The sequence below is a fragment of the Olea europaea genome, chromosome 10 (genome assembly GCF_002742605.1).
Source record: "Olea europaea var. sylvestris chromosome 10, O_europaea_v1, whole genome shotgun sequence".
NCBI classification, from domain to species: Eukaryota; Viridiplantae; Streptophyta; class Magnoliopsida; order Lamiales; family Oleaceae; genus Olea; species Olea europaea.
Window position 1 is genome coordinate 21,406,001 of NC_036246.1, and position 7,145 is coordinate 21,413,145.

Below are 7,145 nucleotides of genomic sequence, written 5' to 3' on the forward strand. Positions count from 1 at the left end.
AGATGACATCTGTTTGGAAGTACCAAGTTAATGATCCATGAGGAAGAAATAAATGAGGGATTCTGGGATTACAATCTTGTATAGGTAGAGGCTAACATAACATGTGGTCATATGGCTAAGAACTTATGCTCTACTAGATCAGTTGAAGAGGGACTAGATGAAGGTAGTGTTCCAAGCATAGATAAGTCAGCAAGCAGCACATCTCCTGCAAGAGATTTCAAACGTGTTCTTCAGCCACAATATCACTCACCACAGAATTAATTGAGGAAAGTGGAGTACAAATGCAAAATAAAGCCTCTAAGTCCCTCATAGTCATTGCAAAATACAATCAAAAACTGAATCAATCGATGTAGCTCTCTATAAGTAATATGTTCCTCACATGCCTTCAGGTCCGCCAATTTTGTAAGAGCCAACTCATAAAATCGAAGTCATAATGGTGTAAAACTCAAGAATGCTCATATTCATCTGTTGTAAAGCCCGTATATCTCATTCTCCAACTGATATCTCTTTCCACAGTTAGAATTAGCTTCCGTTTGATAGTAATATTTCACCTCAAAAAATTGATTTTTTGATCGTTATTTCACTATTTCAACCGTAATTTTTTACTTTTTCAGTCATAGGCGGGACCTACTTTTCTCTCTAATGGTAAAAAAAATCAATTTTCATAATCACTACCGAACAGACTCTTAGTTTAGAACTTCTCCAAATGAACCCAAACTTCCTTTGCCATTTCATATTACTCTAACTATGTACCAGTTGAATGCTCAATAGAATTATGAATTCAAATAAGAATTTTTGCATGATTCGATTTTACATAATCATCAGCAGTGCTACTAGGTTTTACAACAGTTCCACTAACATAATCTCACGATCTTTTTCCTTTAAGAAAATTCCTCATCTACTCCAATATGAGTAATTTTTACCATTTAATATGACATTAATGGATTTAAGAGAATCGTCCCTTTTAGTTGCCATCATAAAGTATTTCAACCAACAAAACAACATAAAAATATCTCAAACAAATAGGAAAAACCAATCAAACGTCAACTCAAAAGGTTGCAATTGGCAAATAAATATTTACGATAGGTTTTGCTAACTGGAGAAAAAGACAGCAATTAGTACCACTCTTAGGTCTAGAAATCGGACAAAATTGAAGCACCTGCTGGCCACTATTCTTTCAGTTGACAACATTCAAAATAATCTGCTTCCCACCATATTAGTTGCAACGTTTAATGCTCCAAATCACGCAATTCATCGCCCCACTATAAGACCTTTCAATGCTATCGTCGGAAAAAAAATTTCTTCAGTGCGACTTCTAGGAAAAATCAGAAAGATGCCGCTGAGATCTCTAATATTATTCTATGTTGGCTTTGACACCATGTGATTAATACAAATCAAGTTCATAAATATAAAAAAGGAAAACTATAAGAGAAGGAAAAAAGAGCCAATTATAAGAGACTCCACAATTAGGGCTAAATGTAGGATACCTGAGTTTTTATAGTACAAAATAAAGGAAAAGACAAAGAACTAAACTACCCTTAAACTAATTAATTTATTAAATTAACATTTTCCAATAATTTCATTTACCTTACATTCCTTCTCTTTTGAGAGGTGTGTGTTTCATACTAATTGAAAGACGCACTATGAATTTCCAATCAATTATGGTATCGGTACAAGCATTTGGTTCACAGGCAACTTAAACGATTTCAAATGAAAGGTATGTGGCCCACCCAAAAGCAAAAAAAAAAAAAAAAAAGGACTAAAATAAGGGACTTGGTCAGAAACCCATTTGACCCAATTTTTCCCCACATTTTCACACCCAAATGACAGAAGTGGAGGGAATAGAGGGAAGGAAGAAAAAACACATTTTGCACGAGAAATAAGTCTAATGTCTTCAGGCGGAATTCACGTTGCCTAGCCATAAAGCTTAAACCTCCGATGTATTTTCAACTTGAGCCACATTCTTCTCATTTTCTTTAGTGTGGTGCACTTTTTAATTTCCAATTTCTACTTCATAGGTTGGAAAAATTACGTTGTTTGCAACTATAGTTGAAGTATTGAGATAATAATTCCATTAATCGCTACTAGTGTGCACCTGAATCCTCTTCAAGGTTTGTTTCCCCCCATTTTAGTTTATTGCTTGAACTGAAGGAATGAATTATTTTGTAAAAGATCAAAAGCTACATTTTGAGTCTCCTAATCTATTAGGCCAATCATGGAAAAAGATAATGTTGAAGGCAAATATAATGCTCCACCTTACTGTTTGTTTGGTTCATTTTCTTGCTGAGTTGTGTATTAATTTCTTTCTTTATGGACAATGCTATGGAATAAATTTTGTTAATTGAGGGATTCCAGTGGATTTGCATTTTCTTGACTGCGACTTTCACATTTCACACGTGATTTTGAATTCATGAGGAAACAATAGTTTGAGGCTGTAGGGAGACTCCAAAAATGGACATGAATTCAATGCTATAAATATGCACAAGTTTCTATACCCATAGCAAAATTGTTGTGCATTTCCAATTTTCTATTATCTATTTCATTGGATTTGGTTTATGTTTCCTTAAACGTTAGCATTTCTTTAGTTGTAGTGGTGAAAAATGGACGACATGCATGATGACTTCTTGGTGTTGTCTACTGAGGATAACGTTGCGGAAAATGTTAACATTGTCGAAAATGAAATGATAGAAGGGGATGGTGTGATCGTTCCTAAGGTGGGTATGATCTTTAAGGATGAAAAAGAAATGTTTGAGATGTACAAGAAATATGCTTATAACGTCGATTTTCCAGTTAGGAACAAATATTCTAAAAAGAGTAAGGATGGAGTTCTTAGATAGGTGACCTTCACTTGTAGTCGTAAAGGTCGAAGAAGCTATAGTACAAAGGGTTCTTTGAAGCCACAGCCAACATGTCAGACAAACTGTAAAGGAAGGATCTCGGCATCTTCAAGTGTTCAAGGAAATTGGAGAATTAACACAGTCCACTTCGAGCACAATCATAAAACAAGTCCTTCAAAGTCTAGGCTGTATCGATGCAATAGAGAATTGACTACAAATGTGAAGCGTAAGCTCAAGGTGAATGATATTGTAGGAATTCCATTACACAAAAGGTACAACTCCGCAGTTGTCGAAGCAGGCGAATATGAGAATATGACATGCCTTGAAAAGGATTGTCGGAACTATGTTGAACAAGTAAGACGATTACGACTTGGAGTAAGAGATGCCGCCACTATACAAATATACTTTTCAAAGATGCAAGCATAGTGCTCCGAATTTTATTTCAACATGGACCTAGACGATGAGTCACGGTTAAAAAACGTATTTTGGGCAGAAAATAGGTGCAGACAAGCATACAAGGAGTTCGGTGATGTCGTCACATTTGACACCACTTATCTTACTAATAAGTTCGACATGCCTTTCACACCCTTCATTGGAGTGAATCACCATGGACAATCAATATTGCTTGGGTGTGGTTTATTATCAAATGAGGATACAGATATTTTTGAGTGGCTTTTGAAGACGTGGCTTCAGTGTGTAAATGGGTCTTTGCATAGAATAATTACTGATCAGGACAAAGCAATGCAAAATGCAATTCAGATTGTTTTTCCAAATACAAGACATGAATGGTGTTTGCTGCACATTATGAAGAAGTTGCCAGAGAAGTTTGGTTATCACGTTGATAAGGCATCGATATTCTCGTCTATACACAAACTAGTATATGATTCTCAGTTTGTTCAAGAATTTGAAGAAGGTTAGTGGTCGATGATCGACGAGTTTGAATGACATGATAATAATTGGTTGTCGGGTCTATATGAGAATAGAGGTCTCCGGGTGCCATGTTTTTTGAATACCAATTTTTGGGCGGGGATGTCAATAGCGCAGTGAAGTGAGAGTATGCATGCCTTTTTTGATGGATATGTCCATTTGAAAACCTCGTTGAACCAATTTGTAGAACAGTACAAAAGAGCTCTGTGAAAGAAGGTAGAGAAAAAACTTCAGGCTAATTTTAAATCATTCACGCAAATATTCCCTGTGCTACAAATTTTGAGATTGAGAAGTTATTTCAATAAGTTTACACTATGTCCAAATTCAAGGAAGTTCAAGATGAGTTCACGGGAAAGGTTTACTGTGACATCATATCTGTTTCTGAGGGATGTTCGGGGACTGCATATGAGGTACGAGAGGATGTTATGTATAATGAGCACCAGAAGAAAAGAATAATTTTCGTTTCTTTTCGGAGAGATGGATGTGAGATTAGTTGCTACTGCCACTTGTTCGAGTTCGGAGCATAATTTGTAGGCACGCGATCACAGTTTTGATCCACAATGATGTCACATTACTTTCGAAGAGATATATAATACGGAGATGGAGGAGAGATGTACGTAGAGCACTCACTAGGGTAATAGTGAACTACAATGGTTTGATTAGTACTCTAGAGCAATTGAGATACAATGATATGTGTCAGGCTTTTACAGAGGTAGCAGACCTTGCTACAGATGATGAAGTGTGGACACGTGAGGTAATGGATTGGATAAACAACAAGGCGAAAGATTTGAGGTTAAACAAGTCAAGCAGTGAAAGCAATTTTGTGTGACAACATAATATTCAGTTAGAATCCCAGTGCTGTGATTCGCTTAATAGTGCAAATGCGAGCATACTAGATCCAAAATCGTCGAAAAGAAAAGGTGCACCAAGGAAACTTCGAAAAAAAAAGCCAATTGGAGTCGATTTCAAAGAAATCGAAGGTGTGTACTTGCCTATGATCTTTTCCATTCTAACATAGTCCTTTACCAAATTTTAATTCATCTTAATGTACATGCAGGCAACTTCAAATTTAAACAAAGGAAAGAGACCGAAACCATGGGATAGTAATACAGATGAGGCTACACCCAACATTCAACCATTTCAACAAACACAATATTCACAATCAATGTCGTTCTCGTATTCACACCTATTATTGGTTAGTATATTGATTTTACATAATTGTGGCTTTTTGAATAGTAATTTAATTTGCTCTTTGATGTAGGCCGACACTAGAACTCACGTGTTTACCCAACAATTACTGGATATGAATTTGACCCCTCCGTCGTCTTTGAACAATGTACTCGGTTCTGCGGGTATGGGCATTTTTCAATCATTCTAACTCAATATGTGCATGGACAGTATTAATGCAGTAATGTCCGTGGTGCACATTAGGTCAATCGTTGCAATCCTGCTACTCACATTTACTGTATAATGGTGGCGCAGGAACATAGGCGAGTGGAAGTTCGGTGATTTTTTTTTTTACTTTGTTTTTTATCTTTTGCATTGCTAAATGCAAAATGGTAATATGGGCTTGGAGAGCATTGTAATGTTTTGTTTATGCCGTCTTACAGATTGTCCATAAGAAGACAGCTTCTATGTAGTGCTTAACTTCAGTTAAGAATGAAGACAAGATGGACTTCAGCAGGATCTTGGAAGCTATTAAGTTAGTGTACTCTTTGTATAATATGTTGAGTTGTTCTTGATATGTTTTGCATAAAATAAAAATTTATGGACGTTCTTTTCTTCGTCTTTTATCACAACAGGCTAATTTCAATGACAGGTATGATGAGACCAGGAAGAAGTGGGGTGGTGGAGTAATGGGGAGGAAATATAGTTTAATAGCCTAAATAGAAGGAAGATTTTCCAAATTAGTCTAAGAAATAAAAACATTTGAAAACTAGTCTCCAAACAATCAATTTTCCAAAAATACCCTTAACAGAGAAATTGCAACCAAAGCCACTACAATGTCTAAAAACCTTCAAATAAGTCCTCAAGAAAATATAGATCATAAATTTTTAATAAATCAAGATCCAAATATTATACAAAATTTTATTGACCTAAAAAACGCTACAAAAAATGAATTAACCTATTTGGAAGAAGATCTGAAAGACTTCTTTATAGAATATTTAGACCCAAAATTAAAAAAATAAAGATGATTCCATAGATAATGAAGCAATCAAAATGGAAAAAGACATATATAAATTAATTCTTAATTTAAGAAGGAGAATTGAAAAATTAAACATAATTATTCAAGAAAAAGTATTAATAAAAAATAGTGAATTTTATAAATTCTATTGTGATATTTTAAATACTTATGAAGAATCTAATTGGCTCAAAAATATTAACCCCTCCGCTGCACACTCCGACCAAATGGTATCAGAGCCATGTTACGAACCAAAAATTATGATGAATATAGTAGATGAAGAAAACATAATAGAAAAATTTTTGAAAAAAGTGGAAAAACATAAAAAACCTAGTTATCCTTATACCACAAATGAAAATTTTGGGGATATACATAAAAGATTAGAGAATCTAGAACATAATCTACAAATAGGAAATGCCCTATTAGATAAAAACCTTAGAGGAAAAGATAGGATTATAATTAATCCACCCCAAGATTTTAGGATAACACAAAAAGAAAATAATAAAGGAAAAAAGCATGAAGAAAAACAATATATGATTACAAATGTAGAAGAGATAGAACAAAAATTCTTAGAATCTACAGGTGAAGAGTACGAAGAATATAAAAAACAGTTAGAAGAATTAACTGAAATAATGGAAAATATAAAAATGAATACTAATCCATCTTCAAGTCATGATATAAAAGTAGAATTCAGTAGTGATGAAGAACAAGATTATCCTTATGGTACTACAATACCACTTAAAGATGGTCTTAACCAATATAGAAAAACACAGAAAAGATACACTGGAAATGTAAGAAAACAATCCATAAAAGAGATAAATCCAATGAAATCTTATAATGAACCAATCCACACAACAGGAGTATGGTTAGATTTAGATTGTGTAGATAAAGATAAAGCTATTGAAACATGGGTAAAAAGTACATATTTAGCTATACAATTTAACAAATGGGAAACATATACAGCTTTTGGATTTATAGAACATACATTCAGAGGAATTATTTCTGAATGGTGGAGAAAGTTACCAGAAATTATTAAAGGAAGGATAAAATATGGAACAAACAGAACTGAGGTATTAGATAATAGAAATACTTTAAATGAACAAAATATACAGGAAATATTAAAAAGATTTGAAAAAATCTTAAGAACAGAATTCTTAGGAGATGTGTATGCTTCTAATGAAGAAGAAAGAAAACAAGAT

At 34.1% G+C, this 7,145-nt stretch overlaps 1 long non-coding RNA gene across 3 annotated transcripts; it reads left to right on the top strand.

The window, feature by feature from the left end:
- The first annotated feature begins 2,049 nt into the window (after nt 1-2,049).
- LOC111402674 lies at nt 2,050-5,625 on the top strand. Of its 3 annotated transcripts, XR_002704324.1 has the most exons (5): nt 2,050-2,111; nt 2,586-4,744; nt 4,822-4,959; nt 5,026-5,466; nt 5,567-5,605. It is a non-coding gene; the product is annotated as an uncharacterized LOC111402674 (long non-coding RNA). The 3 variants fall into 3 exon arrangements; XR_002704325.1 differs by having other exon boundaries at nt 2,076-4,744; nt 5,584-5,625; XR_002704326.1 differs by having other exon boundaries at nt 2,076-4,744.
- Nucleotides 5,626-7,145: the final 1,520 nt, after the last annotated feature.